General features: G+C 34.3%; 1 long non-coding RNA gene across 1 annotated transcript; it reads left to right on the top strand.

The window, feature by feature from the left end:
* Window positions 1-221: 221 nt before the first annotated feature.
* LOC139976211 (uncharacterized) lies at window positions 222-20351 on the top strand. The gene is made up of 4 exons (XR_011796036.1): window positions 222-804; window positions 2438-2565; window positions 8993-9170; window positions 16255-20351. It is a non-coding gene; the product is annotated as an uncharacterized lncRNA (long non-coding RNA).
* The last annotated feature ends 5947 nt before the right edge of the window (window positions 20352-26298 follow it).

Here is a 26298-nt window from a genome sequence, read left to right on the forward strand (position 1 = left end):
AGTAAGATTTGTTATAACAGTGTGTGCTCTTCTTTTTAAAAACTATATGAGATAGCACAACAACAAAGTTTTGACCGCTTTTAGTATGTTAATCTCTGCTAACCTTTCAAAGTGTGCATATATATATGAGGACAATGTGCAGTATGCGTCTCGATTCAGAACATGTACCAGCCTGATAGTTAAAATCGTTTTTAACCACCCGTCGTCGGTTACATGTCCCGCGCATATTTCTCGAGTAACTGTTTATCATTACCATCTGTGTCTCTGCCGTAAAAATTCTCACCACTCACAACTGTCGCATTGGAGTATTACTCCCTCATCACTGTATGGGCAAAGTGACATCATAAATCAGGCAAACATATAAGCAGGGGGTTCCTATCTCACTTTCGAGAATTTGAAGTGCGAGAAAAACAGAACTCAATAAGCTGGCGGCGTAAATTCAATTTGTGATAAATAAATCCTTACACGTTTTTCTTTTATTGAGCTAGAGGTTTAAAGCATGTGCGGTTTTACTACTCATAGTCATATATATTAACGTTACGATAACTCACAGAAGTATTGGATGACTTCTGTAATAGAAAGAAGAAAACACATAAACAAGAGGAAGACTAACGCGGTTATATACGTGGTACGCTAATATCAGGGAAGTATATTGTCGTGGATTTCAAGTCGTGGAAGAACCTTTTTATCAGCAGGAGATGTGGAACTGTAGATATCAGTATGATGGAAGAAGATGGAATTTAAATTACCTCTAGAGTAACCTTTGTCTACCCAAGGAATGCAAATTACAGAATCTCGGGACAGGTATGGTAGTAAAGTTTTATTTCAATTTAGGCAACATTTTGTTTCTGTATTTAACAGAAGAATGTTCTAAGAACGTTTCACTTTTTTATCAAAGACGCGTGTCGTTAAAAGGGTATGGATCCTTAACAAACGGGCAAACGTTTGATGACTTTTAAAGAAATTTTTAATCTGTTCACTTAGGTGGTGCTTGGGTTAGATTTTAGGGATATACTCTCCTTCCAGATTGAAACGCAATTAATTTCAAACTACTCAATTGAGGAATAGTATCTGGCCTACTAACGTAAAGTGTGTTTCTTAGCAAACATAGTTCGAAAAATAATCGTATGTCGCACTGAAAGTATACTAGTATCTAGTATTATGATTACATAAACTTGGTTCAAAGATGAAATATGTTGAAGTTAGCCACATGCAACTTAAACTAAGAATTTAATGTTATAACTTGGTTCGAAGAATTACAGACATACTTCTCAAGTTAAACTTAAAAGTAAGTGGTGTGATAACTTAAAACTGGGTTCAAAGTATGGAAATATGTAACAATGTAAACTTAAGATTGTCTATTATGGTTACATAAAAAACTTAGTTGGAAGAATGGACATATGTAACTGAACCATAGTAGTAACTATATAATAACATTAACCTTGGTTCCAAGAATTGACATATGTCGCAATTTAAACTTAAAGTAATTATATGGTTACACAAAACCTGGTTAGAAGGATGGACATAATGTTACAATTTTAAACAACAACAAACATTAAATGGAATATTATGATAACATTTACTACCAGTTGCACAGAATAATAAGAAGAAATATAACATATAAGAAAAAAAATTATGAACCATTGGAGAAATCGGCTTCCTTTCCATTTCAGTAATATATTTCCACATGAAATATTATCAATGTACACTGATGCATTATGATGTATTCTGCAAAACTTCCGTATTTTTCGGTATATACTTTAGTAAACACTATAACGTTGCTACTAAGCGAAAGAAGCTTGAGTGTATATTTCGTAATCGTGGCCTAGTTTAATTTTTTTTTAATTATTTGAACACTTATTGACGTGTATCTATGTGTATTTTATATATATCCCCTTGGTTTTGATACCTAGGTGAATATTTGAATTTTGTGTCTGTGCATAATTACATAATTTAGTCATTGATAAAGTCGATAATAACAAAAGAATGTTGGTTCTATATTTTATAATCTTCTGATTATTTGGTCATCTATTTTAATATTCAGAGTTTATAAATCGCTACTAGATTACCTATAAGTAATGTGCATATTCCTGAAATTGCCCTTTCCGACATTTTCACCATACACCTTCCAGAAACAAACGTCCATCATGCCTGCCTGCCTGCCTGTTTTTCAAATCCCCAAATTCCTTCGCATAAATACAATCCCGCTTGACAGCAATTGTTTATTTGATCGATTGATTTGAAATTACCAGTTAAATTGGGAATCCTCGCAGATAAGGATGTTTTAATGCTGAAGGGATCAATATTTCCTTTCCATCACCATCGCTGCCATTGCTAACGAAGGCAAATCAAAAGAATTTCAGAATATTATAGTCTCTGTTTTTCGATCAATTTCAAATAAAGAGCTGAGTGTGCATGTGTTATATTTTGTCCGCAGAATTATTCACTAGTTGGTCAATGAGAAGAGAAGACCACGGGAGAGAGAATTTCAATATGAACCATTTGCGTTGGCTGCTATATTATGTCTGTATCGTTTGCGCTGTCGTGGTGTTAAATGAAGCATTCGTGAGTATTACATGCATCTTTCTTTTATCAGTAATAACATTTTAATCTTTCGCCCGAAAAAATACAGAAGTCTATAGTATCTTCTTCACGTGAAATTCGAATGCGTACCATGTACTTTACATATAGATTATAGCAAACATGCAAATTAATAAGATGGATACATTTAACGGTATATGTGTCAATAACCAGAGAAAAAAAACCATAACAGAGTTGAAGTTAGTTCATCGAAATCAGCATAATTTTGTGCTGAATAACGGTTTGTTTAATAAACGGTTAAGTTGGATTGCTCAGTAAACTATACAGTCTTATAGATTGAAGTTCAGTTATAAATGTCTCCTATAATAAAGGTAAATAAGGGTTAATAAAAATGATACAAGTAAAGGTTTGTTGCTTGACTATAATAATAAATTTCATCGTGAAGCATGAGCGAAGGAATGACTTAAATTGGATTTTGTTCTCAATAGCCATGACCTTATTAGAATAAACGTGACTTGTCTGCTAAAATAGCTATAAACATTGAACTCCTAGATCGTTAGAAAGATTATTGACAGAAATATTAGGAGTCCATACATGGTATAAATAAATATTAAATATATTGTTGAGTTTGCAAAATATCCATATGTGTGTTGGCTTTTAGGTAAAATTGTGCCGTAATATTTCATTCTATCTAAACACTTTATATAGACAACTCCAGCTCAAACATTAGTGCTTTCCTTTGTATTGGGTGACTTGCTTGCTTATCATGCTGTTATGCATATGATGTTCTCATCATTTTGACCAACAAAAATATTATTGTTTTGAATATTAACATAACATAATATGCTGTGGTATTTCTACTAGTTATAAACAAAACACTGAACATATACAGCTATTTAGAACTACTATCGTAGAGGATAAAATTAACATGAACTGACATGTTGATAGCTTGTAACACGTTTTTAATTAACAATTTAATTAAACAAGTTTCGAATACATTAATATCTGAATATGAATTAAATTGCACAAAATCTGATCATATGCCTATGACTATAGTGTTTATTCTTACAAAGAAATTATCCCAGTCTCCCTCCTTGCCTTACTCCCAAAAGAAGGTCGTCAAAACTGTTGAGCTTTCCCAAAAGAGACTTCTTTATTTTCGTTCGCCATTCAATTTCTTAAATGAAAAGCTTGAAGCTAATACCGAGAAGACGACTCAAATGGATGAAATACAATCTATTTCCTTGCTTCCCGTAAATTCTCCAAGGTACGGAGGCTGGTAACTCGATCTGTTCATTCAATTGCTGCTGTAACTCCGCAACACTAGACGAGTTTTTTTTTTCGACAGTAAATAAATAATAAATGGTTTTCCATGAGCAATGGGCACTTCGCTTGTATAAGCAGCTAAAGTAATGCTTTTATATAGTCCTGTGTAGCCAAGTAGTCATAGTAATGAATAAGGTTTGCTTTTCTATGATTAATTGCCGAATATCTCGACTTCCATTTGTTACATGTTCTAGTGACGGTTTTATCGTATTGTGTAATATAGATTCAAAGTCGTAGCTAACATGGGTCTGTACAACATATAGTCTATATATTACTGTAGACTGTATTGATACGTTTGCTTTGCGGGTACAAATTAAAGAACGGGGTCCAGAAAGAGGATTGCACTTAGTAACACTGTAGAATGTTAGTAATTTGAGTCTAATTACAATTGTCGAAGAGGGTTAAGACAGGAAGGTATTTGCGTTTCATTCCTCTACTTAAGCTGAATGTGACACGCTATTCTCTCTGTTTCATTTCATATACGTTGCTATAAGAGCTAAGAATGACCAACCATGGACGATTACCTCTGACATGGTTATACTTCCATAGACCACATATATATATCACGGTGGAGTTAGATCCTCTGCAATACACGAATCCCTTACAAATTTAAATTATAAAAAACTTTCCTTGAAACGTTGTTAATGTCATATAGAACAGGGTATGCAAAATGGGTATACCGAAACCAAATGGAAGGCTGTAGCAGTTTGGTATATGGTAGGTTCTGTTAGGGCCTAGTGTTGTGCTATATGTAGGTTATAAGCACCGTCATCCGGTGATGGGGAAAAGTAAGGGTGTGACTTAATAGGAGGATACATGATGATGGGAATTACGTACAAGGAAAACATATCAAAACATTTCTGATTTGAACAGTTATGTTTAAGAAAGTTTGACCTTAAATTTCTGTAGTTTATGCCCATGTTTTTTTGTCACATGTTTGGATAAAATATTTAACGAAGATATATCAGTAATGAAAATAGTAGATAATATACTAATATATATGGAGCCCACATCGTAAAATTGAGATACAATTTAGGTAGGCTATGCAGAAAGAGAGAGATCAAATAAGTTTTGTGAGAAAGAAGATGTCAGAACTCACATAAAATCTAAAACGAAAAAGAAAACTCGCTTTACCAAAACAAAGCCGTATATGTAACATTTCAAAGAACTGTAATGAAAATAAATGTCATTTGAATGCATGAAACCGAAGGCAAATTGGATAAAATTACAACCGATAATTGACAAATCGATCAAGTAACTCGATATCTAATTCACACAACCATTGATTGACTTAATCGACATGGTTCTATACATTATTTGTCTCACAGCTTAGGATGAAAATAAACGTGACTTTGTGCTGATCAATATCTCAAATTTTTATTTTCATTCAAGTCATTAAAATGGGTATTTAAACAATGCTTGTTCTTCTTTTAAGCCAACTCCTGATTTAATTTTCTTATCAGTGATAGGTCATCGGTAACCCGTACTGATTTATCAATTTTTGCCCTCAGAAGTTTTGTCAAGCAAGGACGGTAATCAACAAACAATATTACTTAACTGGTTCCCGGGAAGTCAGTTTTAATAGCAGTCTCAAATTCTTGGAATGTTGGACGTGCTGAAGCATTCGTTAGAAGAGATTAACGATCCGCCCTCTGTTTGTGATATGTTAAATGCTAACGGTCTAGTACCAAGCTGATAAGGCCGCAACACCACATACTTGCGAGGTGATGTCATCTTATTTGGATGAGCAGCGGGATGCTTGTGCGGCTAGTATTTGGAACGGTTGCAAGTCTCACCGTCAAATGAGAAAGTAACCGGATACTGGCAGCAATGACGATATGGGTTATGTAAGACTGCTAAGCCCAATATCGGTTTATAAGTATTTTTTGCCGTACAAAACTGACCGAAAACAAGTGACATATTGTGATTTAATCATATATAGGATCAAAACTCAGTTGGCTATTCTTCATGAATGAAAACGTAACATAAAAGTACAATTTAACACTCACGCACACAATAAAACAAAGCTGCAGAGATCATTTCACGCTGTTGAACAGTGGTTCATATATTGTTATTATTGGCGTGCACTAATATGCTTTGAGAAAGAAATTATTTGAGCTCAACACTAAATATAATATACTTATGTCTATCTGAGAAACTCAAGCACGCATCACTGCATCAACAAACATTGCGTGTATTGTTTTTTATGTGCAAGACCTTTCAAAGGCTACTGCGTGTTCGTATCTTCTGTTAAACCATTTAACACCTTCTCTAGAATGTCGTCGCATACAAGGCCTACTCGTTCATCTTGTTTAAAGTTAATTGCTTTAAGATCAGATCAAAATCCAACGAGGAGTTGAGATACACATAGTATACTAAAAGCAAGCTTTCACAAATACAATACGAAGTGGAGGTCATGTAAATGACACATTTTCATAATTGACAACTTCACTGCAAGGTTAACGTGATGAAGAAGCAAGGATGATGTTGTCTATATTAGTTAAGTGCATTCTCTCTCCAGGCTCGAGTCGCTCGCTCTCACGTTCTCTATCGTATATATTTGTATAGCAAAGAGATATACGTTGTAGAGCTATATAGTACGTTATTTGAAGCATAGGTTCACTGTGTGCAAACATTGTTATGCTTACCCGAGGCGTCTATACTTAAATTGGCATATTTTTTTGCACTGAGTTTGAAGGCTTAGGGGATCCACGAAAGGCTGAAACAGCCTGTTACTTTAGTACATATTCACGTTTTAACTCTATAAATATATACGCTTTATACTATTTTTGTTTTGTTTTTACATATTAACTTCAATATCTTAAATATCTGTGTAGGAAGAGAAGAAAGGAGTTCGCCATGTAATGAGTTCAAACTGTGGAATGCTTAATTAAATTAAGTAGAACTTTAAGTTCTATAATTTATAAAATATATTAAAGGAGTTAAGAATGATATTTTAAAATTCAAAGTTCATGTTTAAGAGGTTGAATGGAAGGTTCGATTCGAATGCCTATGTTTGGGAAGGTTGAGATTTTTTGAGAAATAATGTGAATATTTTACGCATTATTTTACGTATGTTTAGAAACTTTAGTTGGAATCATAAGAAACTGGTGTGGATATTAATGACAGAGATATCGTGAATAGTTACCATGTTTGTTTATCAACAAGAAACATTGCTTTTTTTTTGGCAGCTATGTTCTTTATACTTTTCAGGAGACGACACATTACGGTGATGTGTCTTCGATGTATGAGATACGCTTCACGACATTTATGCGTTGTCAATGATTTTCAATTTTTCAAATGAGTTTTGAAATCGTTCTATCTAGGCCTACATTTGCGTTTATCCACCGCGTGAGTTAATCCACCGTCCCCGCACGTGTTACTGCTGCAGTCTTATATATAAAGTATGGGTTTGATTAGTTGTTAAGCCCCTGTAACGCAAGCTGTAACAAATGAGAACATTTCTTAATATGGCGTATTTCTACAATTGTTTAGTTGTCACAACACCGGTCTGTCGATGTAGTTTCCATTTAACAAATGTGATACTGTATGACAAAAACAAGAAGGATGTGATTTACTGTACACATATGCTTTATTGTTTTCATTAAGTCATCATCCTCGCTAATCTTGGAGTTATATTACGATAAAGTATAAGAAACAACTCCTTCCGCTCTTTTTTTTTTACACAAAACCTTCGCAATTATGACATTAAATTACAACAATACCTTATCATGAAGGTCAGTCCAATTGTTCTTCAATTTCATTCAGCAAACTGAAAACTTTGAACAGTTTATAAAATACAAAAAGTCTTCCAGCATGTTGCCACATATACATTCCTCTGGCTTATTGATAAAGTATGTATATCTACAGTCTAAATCAAATTACAAGAATCAAGCAATTAACGTAACTACTCGATGTAGGGCTTAAGTGCTTACCAATCCAATCCAAAGTCTGTAATTCGACTAATATATGCGAGCCGCTTGAGTTTAATTACATTTTGAGTAAAGTACAGTTCGTTGATATTGAAATACCATTTGTACCCATGTCGTGACTATATATATATATATATATATATATATATATATATATATATATATATATATATATATATATATATATATATTTATATACATATATATATATATATATATATATATATATATATATATGTATATATATATATATATATATATACGTCGTCTTTATGCCCAAGCAGATGATGATTTCAAGGTCGACTGGTTGCGATGTTGAGCTTTCATTGGAAGCTTCGACGAAGTTCCGATGTAAGCAATATAGTGACTGTCGGCACCTGTCTTTAATATTAAAAATGAATGATTAAAATTTCATTTGTCGTGAGCCACATGTCATATACATCTCGGAGAACTAGTTACAAGGTCTCGAATCATATTGAAGAGTCTTGTAATACCTCAAGTCGCTTGCTTGTACGAACATGAAACTGGTCACTGATAGCATCAATTCAGATATATGAAACTGAAAAATCTAAAATAACAAAATGAAGATATATTTTAATAAATTGAAAAAAAATTAATGAAACAGAAAATAATTACATTATTGTATATGATTATCGTTTAGGATACGGAGTAGTCATATGGCTAGTGGAACAGTTATCACGTATACTTGGTGGTTGATGCAACCCATACAGCTAAGTCGGCAAAATATATCTGTTACACAGCGGTAATGAGAAAAAGCTGTACCCACTGTTATCGGTTCCCAGCTGTGACGTCAGGATGCTGTAAAAACAAGAATGAGAATCGTATTTCTGTAAGCACATCCAGTCATTTCCTTTATGTAGTTTTTGTGGATTTTTATTTCATGAACAGATAGAAATACCAAAAAAACATTTTTAAGAAACGTCTTTTGGATAGATAAATTTTACTTGAGTTCTAGTTACGAAAAAGATGACAAGTAATATATTTATTCGTAAAATAAATATAATAATATATATATTCCTCCAGCTCACTTGACGGTGTGGCTCATAAATCAAAAAATGTTGATATAACATATTTCGTTATTTCCCAAAATGAGCTCAAATTTCCCTCCCAGTCACAAATCAACCATGAAAGTTTTATTTGTATATCTTCGTCGTTCTCTTTTCTCCTTATAGGAATACAATGTACTGTTCTGCGTTGATGATTACGAGTGTATGGAAAAAGACCCATGGCGGCCATTTTGTTTGGCGAACGAATGTCATGAGAAATACCAGATGTTGATGTGTATGTCCGACGATGACTGCAAGTCCTCCGAAATATGCAGATCGTATTACTGCAGGGACATCTTATTCTGTAAGTATATAATTATGTAATATTGTAAGTAAAAACAAGAACATGGGGGTTTTCCTTATCGATGTGACGTCATACTTTACCCAGGCGACCGTGCAAATCTATAACATTGGGTTAGAACAAATATTTAAATTTGTAAGTCTTAAAGTAACTCTGAATTTTCGTGTTCATCTTATATGATCGAACACATTTTCGGCTGTTCTCTAGATATATCATAAACATAAGTGTGTTGAATCATTTTTGTGAAAAACTAAATTATACCCTGAATTCAATAGAAATTTTCCAATACAACCCATTTTATAATAACTTTATAATGTTACAGAGAGAATCATCTACAATAAAAATGACAAAACTGTATCTACTCTGCAGACTAGATCAACAAAAAGAACATCGATCGTCGAAGTTAACGAACAGAAATATTTATACTGCTCAATTTCTGCCTACGAATGTCACTGAGGGATAGGCCTACAGAACCTTCAGTAGGCAACACAAATTGTGTATTGAAGAACTATGTGTTTGCCAGTATATAGCTGGAAAACCAAAAACGATTTTTTTTTTCTTCTGAAATTCGTTCAGTAGAGTGCAGGGAAGAGATAGAAGCAAAGTGTAACCGTACTTAAATTGATATAGCTTGGGATAAGACATGCCTTACAGGATGAAAATCCCTCCAATTTTTTTAAGAATATTACGTGAGTAACCTAAAAGAGTGTACCACACTGAAGAGTCAATTAGTCAGAAACTAAAACAAAAGGAAGAAATCATCACGTACAAAACAACAAGAGTAAAAACACACGGCAATGCTTCTCCTTGACCTCGTACGAACACACGTACTACATTACTTCACAGTTTATTATATATGTTATATTTAAATAGCAATGCACGTCTACCTGTGATATACATGTTAGGTAACTTGATTTTGTATATTTGGTTAATAGTAAAGCTATTCCGACTTAACCTCATGTTTATCTGTTGATGAACAAAAATGGTCTACGACTAAGTAATCAATGGACTAATTACGATGTTCATGGAAACGAAAATCCAATAAACGACTTGTGTAGTCTCGATTAATCCTTCAAAGGTCAATGGTGTTAAACCATGACTCAGTTATAGAATATCTAATCATATAGGACGAAAACGAAAAAAAAACGTGACAAATTAATTGTTATACCCAAGAGATTTCTGCATCTGGTAGAAACGAACATAATGATCCGTACAAAGGAAGTATTTCTGAATCAAACCTCGTCATCGTCATTTGCTAGCGCCTGATTTATCCTTCAACTCGCCATCATGCTTATGAAGTACGTTAGTAATATGAGCCTATACCGTTCGTTAATTAACTGAGTTGTTACTTCCCCGTGAAAACAAAATGCGGTTTGTTTTGACAGAGGGAGAGATTTGTCTCCGGCAGGGACACGGTCATTGGATTAATGTAGCTGAAGTTATCACTCATTTACGATCACTCTCCGGCATCGGGCGAACAGCTTTACGAATAGACAAGAATCCAAGGCATGTCACACAGAGAATATCTTGTGTCTTTCGTATTTTCTTGAAAAACAGACGCAATTGACAGTTGCAAATTGCGCTGCAAAGAAAGAGTGAGAGAGGGAAACATGTATGTCACTGTACTGTAGTGTACAGTACAATATGTCTGCAAGCACTGTACATAATATGATACATGAACTTTTACATAGGAAGCAAATATGATGATAAGACTTGTTTTGGAAAATTCACAAATCAAAACAATATGCATAGAGTATCTCATTTGACACCCGACCAAATCATCTATACCAAATACTGGGAAATACATAGGAGTAGGGGTACGAGATGGAGGGAAGTTATGGTTGGGTATAGGAAGAAATTTTCAATCCCTAATGAAGGTTTTGTACCTTCACAGAAATACACTATTATTAGACCTTAAAACAGAAGACTAATTTAAGATTGTGATCTCATACTTCATACGGTGTGTGATCTCATACTCATACTTCATACTGCATTCATACGGTTACAGTGTCATATAATAAACAATTACGAGGATTTGGACTTTCACAGGAGATGCGGTGAACGATGTTAGGGATTAACTTTCTATGAAAATATTTCTCTCTCGACTAAACACCGTATTCACTGCACTATTCCTCGATTTTGTCGTGAAACGTAGTGATACTAAATTAGATTGCAAACATTCAGCATTCTTAAGGTAATGAACTATACGTATTGACAAGTACACTAGGTTCACATGTGTATAGGAGAATGAGTAGATGTCCAACGGGCTTGTAAAAAGGCAGGAAAATTCCAAGCACCATTAGAATACATCTCTTTTGAGTGACGAACATAGACTGTTGCTCAATCTTGAATTAACACGTAGAGGTACTGAAGAAAGTTGTTAACATTCTGCATTCTGGACGTTACTAAGATTATCAGTCCTTGTAATCATTTATAGAAAATTACAACGATTTAGTAATTCCTTCTCCGTCCTTTTGTTATCGTTGCATTTCGAGACCTTACATAAGTAAGTCGCACAATGCAGTTTCAAGAAAGCATAATAATTTCTGTCCACGTTTCTGATTAGTTCGTATTTGATTTTATTACATGAAGCAACATCATCTACTAGTGCTGCCTCGTTGTCCCTGATGTGTATGTATCTGTGTGTATGTTTTTACGGATGGCTGTTTGTTTTCTTTCATATCTCAAGAAGTACCTTCAATATCGAATAGGCCACTGTCACTTTCAAGCCACAATATATGTAATGCTAAACGTGCGGGAAAATCTCCCCCCCCCCCAAAAAAAAAAAAAAAAAAAATTCTCTCAACTCCCCCAAATAAACGCCACACTCACACATGCACACACGCCCACATGAAATATGTGTGTTTGTACCTTAATACGTAGACCATCGGAATCGGTCACTTCAACATTTTAGCTTTCCAGCCCCTCTCCTGTATAATGCTAAATTTGCATGACAAATCATACAACCCCACTCTCTCCCGCTAAGAAGCATATCACCCGTAACGCCGTTAGGTGAATGTAGCAATCTTGTGTTCGCCCGCTCTGTGTCGAACCCACAGGCGGAAAGATATGAATTTGCACTGGCATAGATATAAGACTATTGGCAATATTCTGACTACCGATGTATAATCACATTATGAAACGAAATATTGCTCGAGAGATAACCATTTTAAATGTAATTACTACAGTTGTTGAACTGTATGCTGTAGTGACGGCCCCTAAATATTTATGACAGCTACGTATTAACACATTCCCAGAGGCTGCAAAATGTGCCAGTAAAAATGAAGTCAACTTTTAATCATAGAGTTCCTCGACACTGAAAGCGAACATGAAAATTCCCATAGATCCCCCAAGCCTGTCATTATAATTATAGGTTAAACATTGCATTCGACAAGCGTGTGAACCTTTGTTCTATCGCCATGATTTGCATCGATTTTGCCCAAGGATGTGTTTTGAGAAAACGGGTTATGTGCCGTTACTATAGACTAATTATACAGTACCTACCTCGTTGCCAACCAAAATCATCCGAACAGCCGTTATGTTGAATGCTAATGTAAATAGAACCCTTCCTTATAGAAACCAAAATCGCATCTGTATGTTAAAGTATTATAATAGCATAAATTTCGGTTTTTTTGTATTTAAATTTCAAGTTTACTTTCATTTTATGGAAGAGTTTAGCATATATACGCACTTATTACTAAGTTAATGGAAAGTTAACTCCAAGCCGGAAATTGCTACACTTAAAGAGAAAATCGCCGTCTTTAACTCTGAAGTGAAATCTTCCTTTATTAAAGACAAGTGAAATATGACCCTCTCAATATATATACCAAAGTTACCGATATCATCTGGTCAAATTTTGAAAATGAATTAGTAAATGTAGTTACCATCCTAGTTTACAGAAGAGTACAGCAGCATGAGTGCATACGAGTATACAAGTAGAGTTACCATGCATCTGTATGTGTAACAGTGCGATGATACAAACCTCGAAACGAGAGTGGAGACTTCTTATCTCTTGCAGCAGTGTCTATTGCTAAATTTTTCAAAATGCCCCGAGTACGGGGTCTAGAATCATGAATGCGATTACTAGAATAGCTATATGTTATAGAATACAAGTATACGACTGCTGACTTAGGACAAGACATGGTTAGTACACATCATACGAAAATTCCTCACATGCGGTATACTTGTCCTTTGTTATACTTTGTATGTATGCATACTCGCCTATTCTATATTAAGTTAAACCGAATTGCAAAGTTACACCAAGCATTTGCAACATTATGCGCTGTCTCGCTGTGCACTATAGATTATTTCTCACAATTGAGAATTTGAATAACAACGTGTTCCTTATTTCCAAATCATATTTGATGACATAGTTTGTCAAAATCAAGAACGCATTGTTAATGATGAATTCCACCTGCTCGAAATCATTGTTATTTCATTAAGTAAAAGGTAAAATTGAAGGAATACAGCGTTTCCACGTCAGTAGTATCTTCATAAATCATACAGAAACCTAAGTGGACGTTGCTTAATTTTTAGGAAAATATTTGTACACATATGTTTCTATATTATATTGTTATTTTTATTACATTTTTCATATTTTAAATTTTTAGTTTTTAATTAATTAAAGTGTTTCTTTTTGTGTTGTTTTTGCGCTAGTTTTCATGTTTTTCGATATTGTTACCAATTTGAACGGTAAATCGGTAGTATGGACTGACATAACTCTGGCAGTCGTCTCATGCATCGCACGAATCATTTTAGTAATCTTTCTATTGTTCGACTTTAATCATGTGAATTATACCGATAAGTCAAGTGAAAGTGATACATTCTTTTTAAACAAAGTAAAGTAATCAGACGATTTAGGTGGAGAAAGCCAGAAAGACGTTTCACATTTAGGTAAATTTTAATATAATTTTGGCAACATGTTTTTGGTTTATAAATTTTATTAATTACTTTATAAGAATTATTCGTTACCATTTGAACTGAACTGTTCTTTATTATTAGTAACTATATATAATTAGCAGATAAAACAGTACCAATGGAAATAAATACTTAGATTGCAGAATGATGTCTTTTGCAGCATGATGTCTTATATCTAAATCAGGTATATTCCTGTTTCCATGTTCCCTTTTCTTTCCATTTGCAAATTCAACATTTGTTAAGGTAGCAGTTGCTAAATATTCACAATCTAAGCAAAATGGACCATCCTATTGGCTAATTTTATCCTCTCGGTGAGAAAGAAGTAAAAAATATGACAGATAAGATGACAAGATGTTTTGCTCACATGACGACTTATTCCCCTTCATAAAACATGCATAGTTGCAATCCTTTCGTCAATCGACTTGTAATAACTTATCTTCCAACCAATTATGCATATTTATAATCAGATTTTCTATGGTTGCTAGGAAACGATTCTTGCTTTAATGTGGGGATCTATATTTCGCACGTGATTGAGCAGCATATCGACTTAAGCAGGGAATTTAAAAAGGACATCCAAAATAATAGAGACGTGAAAATGTCGGTAAAAGAACAGCTTTAGTAGCTTGGAGTCGTTTCTGAAGAAAAAAGAAGATTGATGCTATAATATGTGAAGCTCAAATCTCATAACGATATAATTTATAAGTTTAGATTTATTTTAAAGTCGAACTCGTTCAACTTTGCATGCTTTTGACAATCCTTTGATCAATACCAAATAAGAACAAGTATCTGGGCAATGAAATAATCCTACTCGAATCAGGCAGTTTATGGCGTACTCGCTAATTAACCAAATTAACCTAATTAAAGAGAAGTAGAATAATGTCCTTTAGTTTGATCGATTGAAATTTTTATTGTGAGTGATTTTCGGGAACTGTTGACCAAATGCAAATAGCTTTATTACAACATGCATAGCGTAGCATTTCAAGGAAACATTCCCTATGTTAGTTTTTACCATTACGTGCTTTGACATTTTTTTTGTGGAAAAGTATCTCCTCTTCATCCTCTCTATATCCTCTGGGTACATTTAATTATTTTAACATATCAGTACAGCATCCGATATTTTTACCGGGTTTTTCTATAATTTGGTTCCTTTTGACATCTCTCTCGAAGATTCGTAATTGTATGGGGTGTATGTTTTATGGACTTATATTCATAGGCAATAATTCATTACTCAAAAATCCAGTATGCATGTTATAGAAGAAGACAAACTATGACACTTGCCTAAATTTTGTTTCTTTCGTCAACAAATAAAAATGTGATTTTTTGTCTTCTCACAAAGTTTACACAGTGACTATATAAGAAATATTATTAGCGTCGCGAACGTCTAAAGGTTCGAGAACTGACTAGTTCAAGCAGGATGGCTTTTAGCATTTGCGAGGAATAACGGCATTCCCTTATTATATCATATTGTAATTCAAATTTGAAATATGAAATGCCAAATAAGTTTCAACTGTTACTTTGAATGCCATAGAACGAGTCGTGAAAGGTCTAGCAGTTTGCTCACTATATATGTGAATCAAAACTTGTGACTTATTAACATTTTGTGGTTTTTATCTTTTATATACGTACATTGTTTACTTACCAGTTACAAATTAGTATTCCTTCAATCCAATAATAACAAAACCAACTGATTGTGTCCCCGTTAGACATGTTTTCTCTTTTCAACACTGAATACATATCTATCCGTTGTTTGCATAGGCTTATATAGTAGGTGTACAACAATGGACACCCATCGTTTCAGTCGTTTCATACTTTTTGCAATTTAATTATAGCACTGTCCGTATTGTCAACAAACAGTATATAGGTTATTGCAAGGGTCGCTTTAAATCAGCACTATTTTAAAAGCGCAAATAAAGGGGAAATTAACCCCATGTTCTCTTTATGTAGAATTGGGTGCGATGGTGAAATGATTTTGAGTGTTAGTGTGACAGCATGGTCCGAGATGTCCCATCTTTTAAGAACTGTCACTGCATATAGGCGAATATGCTAGTAACACTGCAGTACAGCATGCCATAATAGTCTATGTGTATTGAGGCGACACGTCATATTTAAGTACAAATCAGTTGTGATCAACGATTTGTAATATCTCTTTCTTTTTGTTTTCATGCCGCAGTTTGACGAGAAAGACGTAATGATTGGATAATCCAACAGTTCTTCTTCGTCTTATCCAAGCTAATCGGTCAAGATTAGAAGTCGGCCTCTCTGTGCCAGATGATGTAATCCGTATGGAGACCAACTTTAGCCATCTGTGCTCCTGTTAATCAGTAAACCTTCCGTATTCAAAATTATACATTACTGAAGCTATACACACCAGCTGACAGATTTATGAAATTTCATCTGCCCCAGACAGGAGCCGAATTAACTAGAAGCTTGGAGCAATATACGATCATATTCTCGTATAGTTTTTCATATTATTCGGATTGCAAAACTAACGGAAGAGCTGCGGGGCTAGATATAGAATGGCGGAAATGACGCTATGTCACGTGACTCTTCGCCTATCGAAGCAAATTTTCATGTGAGTGCAGCAGGGATGTTGTTGGAGGAATCGGATAGCCACGAACAAAAACAAGTAGAAATGGACTTGAGTGTCATTAGTCATTGGAAAAAAGTCTTACAGGATAAGTACAGTCATCATGAGAAGGCCCAGTAGAATATTATATCCTGATGATAACTTTGCAGGTATAAGGAGAGCTACATAAAACTAAAGCAGGTTAAAACGAAATGACGAGTAGTTTCAGGAATTGAAAAAAATTTTCATAGGCGATTTTATCCGTCATAAACAGAATCATTTTGTTTCAATTACGTAATGTTACATATAACACCTTAAACCCAATTCTATGTTTTTTCAGTGGACGAGGAAATTTGCATTTCCACAAGTTAATCTAATCTTAGGCTGTGGATTTTTAGAGATTTTGACTTTGGTGACTAGTGAAAATTAAAACAAATGTTACAGATAACCATTATGGGTTAGAAAGAGATTGTATATTTTTGGATTAACAGATGGGCGATAGTATACACAATAAATTACGTAATACAACTCAAAACCAAGGAATTTAGCTCTACGTTTGTAGCGGATTCAGGTTAAATTGAAGTATTTACGTGTTTATGGTTTTAGACAATCGGTAACCATAGTGAATTTGTCAAATTAAAATGTTCCTAATTCTCTTCTCGTTTCTTAAGCTCTTTTCTGTATTTTGTTTTGCTGATTTTGGTTTTTGAATGAAAAGTGAGAAAACACATGACGAAGTATATATGCCTTTGTATATGTGCAGCTGCATACAATCTATATGTACAATACACAGCCATATCGGATATGTTATGACTGATTCCAAACTCTGGATTCATTCTACTTAAGATAAACACTATATGCGACAAGCACATATTTATCATAAACCATACACGAAGTACATATAGCATAAAGTTACATATTCTTCAGCGTGGAGTTTGATTAGCATCTCACAGATAAACATGGAAACATTTCGTTGACAAGTAAGATGTAAGCATGACAAATAAAGACAGATGGAAGACAGCTCGGTGAGAAAGTTCAAGAAGAGACTACTCGAGAACAAAAATAAATTAAGATTAAGTTATGACAATGGGGTTCCTTTGTTTGTGAAAATATATTGTTATTGTTTTGATTATTAGTCATTTCGAATGTAATTACTTCAGCAATCTTCCATTTTTGCATTTATATTATTTTGAATATATTTGTTGTTTGTTCTAAATTGACATAATTTATCAACAACAAAAAAAGTCAATCTCTACAAGTTGTTGTTTTTTTTTTTCTCTGCTTTTCTGGGAGCAATGGAACAAAGAAGATTGATTAGGAAATCAAATCAATATTTTATGAATTAATCAATAACCATCATGTGCCTTAATTTAATACTTGGTTTCCACGGATGCATGGACGAGCTTTGACTGAACATTTAGCAAAAGTACATGTGAAGTGATCAATGTATAAAACGATTAAACGTGTAAATATGCTAATGATATGGTAATATCTCAAAAACTGAGCTAAAGCATTATATCTGATAAGAGAAAACCACGGCACATGAAAGACTTTTGTTTATCCTGGTATAGTTAGTTGTTGAGATATTTGTTATTTAGATTAAAGAAGGTATCATGCCAGTAACAAAATATGGGAATTTACATATTTTCTCATCTCAAAGATGCTAACAACGTATTTAAAAATTATTCATTATTCACGAAGCTTATATGTGTGAATAAGAGAAAGGAATTTAAAAGAAATATGAAACGGACTTGCTATAATCATTCCATTTCAGAGTATAAGTTATTATTATCTGAGTTTGGCTTTAGTTGGATCTGCGTTCAATGTTGAATTATGTCAGTTATACAATAGGTTAGACAGTGATAATTGTTGTTTCATGTGCGTTCCATAGGTATATATATATATATATATATATATATATATATATATATATAAATATATATATATATATATTCCCTTCCTCGAGTCCCATGTTCAAGAACATAGCAAGCTATACTTATACTTGCGAGAGTAACTTACTTGACTTCCAGATGGGAATGACATGAAAAACAGTTACGAAGAATGAGTTACTCGTGGTCACGTAGGTAATATAACTCTTCGGATGTGGTTTCACGTAAATAGTCCCTGGATGATGACACAAGGAATACCAAGCTGTCGATATTCTATCAGTTGTAACTAATGTTACTGTTCATGCTGGAATTCTTTGCTCAATAGTCATGTTACGATCATTATGACCTTCCCAGACTTTAAAGAAGTATGTCCATCGACGAAAATGGATACATTGTATCAAAATGTGGCCGAATAATGTGGTACTTTAATTACTACTTATCATATGCGTAACATATTTAAACAAAATGTTTTGAAAAAGAATCCTAATTAAGAATTTGTTGAGATATTTATTTTTAAACAATACATAATTAAATGTCAAGCTAATATGATATAGTAATATAACCCATCATACCTCTCGGTTTTCGAATGATTTAGATGTAGATGTAGATGTGCAGTGAATCATGTTTATCTTGTAATTGAAGTGAAGACGTCGTTAAACATAGTACTGCATTGTAAATCAAAACGGAATGGTTGTTTTTTTAATTTCAGTTCCTGAATGAGAGCCATCATTCCGATAGCGAATTATGAGATGTGTTGTGCCGTGTCTGGTGTCTGTGCACAATAAACTGTGGTATATATCTGCAGGCAGATATTATGAGCACAAGTGTTTACATATATGGGATGCTGTAGATGCATAGCGCCGGCATAGTTAGAATTAGATGAACTGGTATGTGTGCATGAATGATTCAAATCACACACATCTATGAATTCTCTCATCCTAATTCTTTGGATGTTTTTTTTTTTCTTTTTCTTCTTCTTCTTTTACTTCGTTATTATAGTCAGTGAATCAGAAGAGAAAAAAAAAAAACATCTTGGCTTCATTTCTAAGCAATGTGATTATAACTTTAAATGTGAAAACCGCAAACGCCTAGAGTACTGTGAAGATGGTATCCTTAAGGCATTATGAGATTATGTTTTTTTTTGGCCGGCGTTGTAGTGCAGTCTTAGTCTAGTATTCAATATGTTAATCATTCGCTTTAAATAATGTTTATTATTCATGATAAATGACTCACATGGAATCATAGCACTTTTCAAAGGCTCAATTAAATTCCGAGTTCCTACATAATCTGGAAAAGGTCTGTCGTTTACATTTCACATTTTTAATTGTTATTACATGTATATTTTCTTGTAGTTTGCTTACGATATGGCATTACCTGTAAACATCAATGTTACAAGAGAGAAAAGATAATGTTGTTTAATACAAAATCATGAAAATAATCAATATTTGTAAATACACCAGTTAATTGATTTAAAAGAAGTTCACGCATCTTCTTCTTATTATTATTCCTTTCTCTTTCTTTATTTATTTATTCTTTGAGGGGGGTGGGGTGGGTACCAAGAGTTAGTTATAGATTTGCAGATCTAAACAGGAAGGCATACGGTCCATAACAAATTGATTAAAAATTAATGCGAATGGGGTTACATAAATTGCAGAAGAAACCTATTTTCAGAATTGCAAGACATGCACAAATTAATTATACTTTATTGAACGCTAAGATTGTAAATATTTCAATTCACTGAGTTATTTTATTATCGTCTGGATAACTGCAAGCATGTTCATTCATTTTTACAAATATATTGAAAAAAATCAATCCTGCTGAATTAGATGTTTTTTTTACATGTTTTGTATTACTTTATTTCATGTTTATCGTTTTATGATTCATTGTATAGACACACATCTGTTAGTCAATGGATATTTGATATTGTGCTTGATTCGTACCTTAACTACGCTAAAGTTTTCAAAACAAACTGCTGGGCATTAACTAAGTGCAAGCATAGAAATCAGGAATGATCTAAGCTTCAAGATTCGCCGACAAGCTTGATAAGTCAGTATAACAAACAGGAACATGTTGATGCCAATGGCAGAAATTTAAATAATTCAGTAGGAATATAACAAAAGCTCATGGTTGAAAATTACTTTGTTTACTCTTTATATGTTTGCTATGATATGCTTCCAAATAACTAACAGTGAAATGGTGTCATCTACTAAAATGATTATTTGCTAAATGTTGTCCCAAAATTAAGAACCTTAATTAATTTGAAGGAGGATAAAAAATGTAAATGATAAAAATATATATATATATTGCTTTCTACCATAAAGACAGAGTTACTGAAGGTTTAACTAACTGCATAGAAATGTATTAACGTGTCACTTGCCCCCCCTCCCCCACCACCACCCACCCACCCACCCACCGCCATTTAAGTTGAATTTCACCTCTAATTTCAACCGAATAAGAGAAAAATTTCACTAGAGGTATGTCTGTCTATCTGGTGTTCAGTCGTTCACCTTGAAGATATCAACATATCAACATTTTCTGGAAAGCCCCTGTATAGAACACATTTTCACCTCCTGTTATCATAATATCGTATAGATTAAACGAGGTATTAATTACACATATACTGTTAGGATATGTTGTCAATGCGAAACTACATAATACACATCAAACCGTGTATAGCCCATAACCTCTGTTCCTTTAGTCATCATTTCAACCTATATTCTATGATCGGTATAGTTTTTCATCATGAAAACTACATTTTACTTGTCCAATAGATTCAGGCAATTTTGATAAAGCATCTTGCTGGCGACATATATCAATTTGTTTCCTATATATGGAGAAGGTTTGAGAGTAATATCTAAGTCATTCTCCTAAGGATTGTATAGGAGAGGCGAATGCAATGGAAAGCAAATTTGATAACGACGATTGCCAAAAAATGTAAATTTAATTATTACAATTGGCTGCACGACACACAATTGAAAGGTGCGAACGTACTTTGCACAAAAGTGGACATGTCTAAAAACAAGTCTGCTGGTTCGGTATGGATCGGAGGGGGGGGGGGTTGGGGGAGTGGGAGATCTTTTAATGAAGGGAAATAATCAATACTGCAGAATATTACCTGTAATAATAATCCAGAAATAGCTGTGCTTATATATTTTGCTTAGGTAATTATTTGTGCAGGGTTATCGTCTAAATTTGCGAATCGATTTTTTTTTTAAACGGTACGATGTGTTTCATGACAGTCGTTGGACAGATAGACCATTCAGCTGTTGTGATTGAATAATTAGCATCGTACCAGAAAAACACAACAGCAAATCAATATCATTGAAAGCTCCATACATGCAAATGAAGCGCACCTTGGCAAACGCTCTATAGAACAAATCCATTTGCTGTTGTTTAACTGTGAATCTCTTCCATGCATATTCATGACGGATATTCATAATATTACAAACCAAACCATGGTCTTTCGCATAACCATCCCATCCATCTTATTATTATTCATTGATAAGATCGACAGATGTGAATATTACACCTTCCATATCTAGCATGAAGTCATGATCTCTTTAAGGTGGGTGACATAATATACAAAAGCCCCTCCATCCTTCTCCCAGGGATAAATTTATGATTATAATCTACGTCTCAGGGATTTATAGTCAGGGGCATTTCTCTTCGGGTGGGGAAGTGATGGGGGGGGGGGTTATGCAGATCGACAGCATTGGGACAATAAAAGTTGTGGTTGAGATTTCCACGTAAATATAACAAATAAAATACCCCCACCCCTTACCCCCAACCCACACCCAATTCTCACTCCACCTCCACTCCAAAACAAGCCTAATCCAAAAAGGAATTTACGACCTTGTATATACAATCTTGGCCAGAAGTATCTCATACCATTAGAAGAGAAGGATGATGGGTAAGCCCAAGCCTATATACTGAGGAACGTTAAATTCGTATATTGGTTCTCCTGTTAGGAGAATATGATGTATCTACAAAGATCTACCACATGGAAGTATTATCCTCGCTGATATATATCCGTGGTTATACCCCTTCAACTTGTGACCACTGTGACCACAAGTGACTTGATTTGATTAAAGCGAAGAGGAGTCACTCTATATAGCCACGTGAAGATATTGGCTGGCTCGTCTAGTGGTAAACTGTAAATTAAATTAAATTTGCTGAGTTTAGATGAAATAATTCAATTCAGCGAGATCAGGCGTCCGTCCGTCCTAATCCCCCTTCCGATATCGTCAGTGGTAGATTAATGTGACGAGAAACAGACTCGGTATGTTTACGAGCAAAAAAGGCGGAGCTTGTTATATATCAGCAAATCGAATGGTACATGCATGCATTCATTATTTTATCCGTCATATTTCGGTACACTTGAACCCATGATAGAGCGAACGGGCTGAGAACGCAATAAAAATGATCAGAAAATTAAGATGGTTTTGGTGGAATTCGATGTCGCTTCTTGATGGTTCTACTTGGTCCTCTCATTTTAGAGATGGGGTGAGCGCTAAGACCCTTATTTAAAGTTGTATTTTGCTTACCATGAATTCTAATTATTATGATAGGTGGCATACGCTGTCGTTCAAAGGGAGATAAAACACACGCAACCATGTTGTTCGAGTTGCTTACTAGTATGGTACACTATCTTCCGTGTTATATTATAGCCAAAACCCCCAAAGGTTCGAAAATGAGAAGAAGAAAAATATTTTCGTAACCTTATGCATGGGTCACATTTTTTTGCAATGGATTTAATTAACCTGAAATAACCCGCTAATTATAGAAAAAGGTCACTTGCACATATATAGACTTGACAGATTTAGGGGTAACCGATTGTTTGCAGATTTGATGTATTTTGACCACAATTAAGCCTACATTTAGCGTTCCAATGCAACTCAAAATTTCAGGTTTCTATGCGCGGTTTCGTCTTGTACCGACATCATACCGCGAGAATCGTAGCCATCTTTAAACTTGCGAGCATCCAAAGCATCTTTCCCATAGTAAGTAAATACAAAGAAAGATGACGTCTTGTTTACCAAGTTCTTTTCTGAGTTCATCACTTCTATAGATATGTCTTATGTGTGTTTGGGTTCCTCATATATGGGGGGTGGGGTGTCCGCAGGTCACGCGGACACCTTTATTACGCAGAGAAAACGTCCTTGAGGTTAAAGGACGGATTTCGGCAGAAATTTGGCGTTCAGTGTTATGTAATAGTCTATATAATAAAAGAGACGGAATTAAGCTTAGGTATACTGTGTCCCTGTTAACATTTTCAAATATTTTATATACATGGAATGCTCCTTTAAAGTCAAAGACAATGACGTCACATATAATTCACTATATTATATACAAATAGTGTTACAACTTTACCAAGAAAATGGTCTGTCACCAAAAAAAAAATATCTAGCAACAACACCCGCACTCATTTACAACGATGTAAACACCGCTAAATGTTGTTATTATAGAATTTGTAATTGATATGTAATAGTTATTGGGATCCACAAGAGTATCTTGTTTTTTACTACTGAGGAAGATCGTTCTAGAAACAGAGCATAATTCTAAGGTGAAAACCGGAAATAACTTTATAATATTAAAAAAAATTGTAATAGAATAGTAAACTACACTTCACCATTGTAAAATGATCATGTTACATATCCAATCTAACTTCAGTTCTCAAATTCAATCTAATATCATCACTGAAGGATGTCTTCGCCACTTTCTTTCTAGTAGTCAAATATGTTATACGTAACAGTCTATTTTTAACATATTGGATTTTAGCGATGCCTATTGGTTCTCTCATCGGACTGTTGTGTAAACTAGTTAGTCCAGTCGCTTTCATTGACAGATGATAACAATACTATAAAAGCTAAAAGATGCTATACAAGCTGTTCTGTCGTATGTAATTGAATAAAATCAGAGCAAAAACTGTCATCTCTGAACTTTGTTTGACACACACCAAGCTCCTCGAACTGTAAACCTCAATTTGAAATGAGTCATTAAGCTAGTCATATCCTGAATATCTAGGACCCTTCTGCGGTGTATGAAAGCTGGAGTGACGTCACTAATGAAAGAGTAAGTCTAATGAGTTTAACATGAATGTGAGGTTAACCACAGTCAGTTTATATGCGAAACGAATACCAAGCGGTTATGACTACGTTTCAAGTCACTCCTATAAATATGTGTGTGTTTTATACAGAAACATGAAAAATGAATTATAGGGTAAGTATTTTACTTTATTTATTTATTTTATTGCACGTAAGATTAAAAGCACTGTTCGGAAATGGACAAGAAGTCTTAATGAAACACATACACACACAAACACGTACACACGGAATAATTTTCTACTGGTATAACTCAAATGCTAAACTGCATGCATGTGGATACCATATGGAGTGCTTCAGTACCACTTGGTACGGAGTGACCACAGAGGTTCGATGTATGCATGGTTGTGTTCGCTTTGTCTACATATCAATGTGTAATGCTGTAAACATTCCATGTTATGGCTTTTATATAGTTAAACTTATCTGGTCATCATACAGATGAGATGAGAGGAGAGACATAGCGATTTATTTCAATTAAATCGCTTTGATTTCAACGGTATACCAAAGAACAAATCCATGAAACAATTCACTGCAACTTACAAGATTTCCAATTATTTATGTTAAGGCGACGTAACGTCATATCAACATCATCAGTTAATGTTAACCAAGTAAATCGGTTGCCTGGTCAAACCAGAGATGCCTTAGGTATAGGCGTAGTTTAACATATCACTTTACACATCTCTTATTAGACTAGAGGGGAGCCATTTGTAGCTACCTGATCTAACCGAGTGAATAAAACCTCATGTTTCATTTAAGGTTGCTCTCTCACTGCACTGATAGCTATGCGGGAAACATTTGTGTATAATCCGTTTAAAAATTGACACAGTATCCAATGTCTGACTCAATTAAAGGTAATGACTACTTGATGTTTAGGACACAATACGCCGAAAAGAAATAAAACATACATAGCAGGTTAATGTTTCTTCCTAGAACAACCACAACAACAACAATATGAGTCTCCATGAAGCAATGAGATATATATTGGCATGGTTTTATGACCCCCATGAGGTTCTATATTAAAATACTTTGGAAATTAAGTTCATTTTATTGACTAGTCATCGTTAAGTTCAAATGATAAATTTGACATTTTCTTGAAATTCACATCTATTCTCAAAATGTGTTTATTACTATCATACAAAGTGCCCGGGTAACAGACTGTTTGAGAAGTTCAATTAAATTCATTTCATTGATCGCTTATGATCAACAGTCATTTTGGTGACACGACCTATTAGAGAGTGTGTCAGTTTGGTCAATTGCGATGTTACTTGCAGTAATGCTTCGTCGCCGGGTTGCGATTTTTTTTTTCCCAAACAGGTTCTCAATTACGGAGTTGTCAGCCAATCAGATTGCTCGTGACGTCAGCATCAAACGCTTGATAGTTCGAAGACATACACTGAGTTACACACTGACATAAAGTCTTGTTACGCGGTTTCCCTGCAAACGCCCTAACTTTTACTTTTAATGCTTGGATAATATGTTGACCTTACTTATGATACATACGCTACATTCTATCGGTTTCGTGTTTACGCCATCCAAGATTCGTCAGCCGTTCTATTGAAATCGGAATTCGTTTCGTGGAATGGGTAGGCCTACACCAAAATCAACTTCACGACGCGAGTTCAGCCTTGAATGAATATACGCAAAACAGTTTAGTGTAT

The sequence above is a fragment of the Apostichopus japonicus genome, chromosome 2 (genome assembly GCF_037975245.1).
Source record: "Apostichopus japonicus isolate 1M-3 chromosome 2, ASM3797524v1, whole genome shotgun sequence".
Taxonomy (NCBI): Eukaryota; Metazoa; Echinodermata; class Holothuroidea; order Aspidochirotida; family Stichopodidae; genus Apostichopus; species Apostichopus japonicus.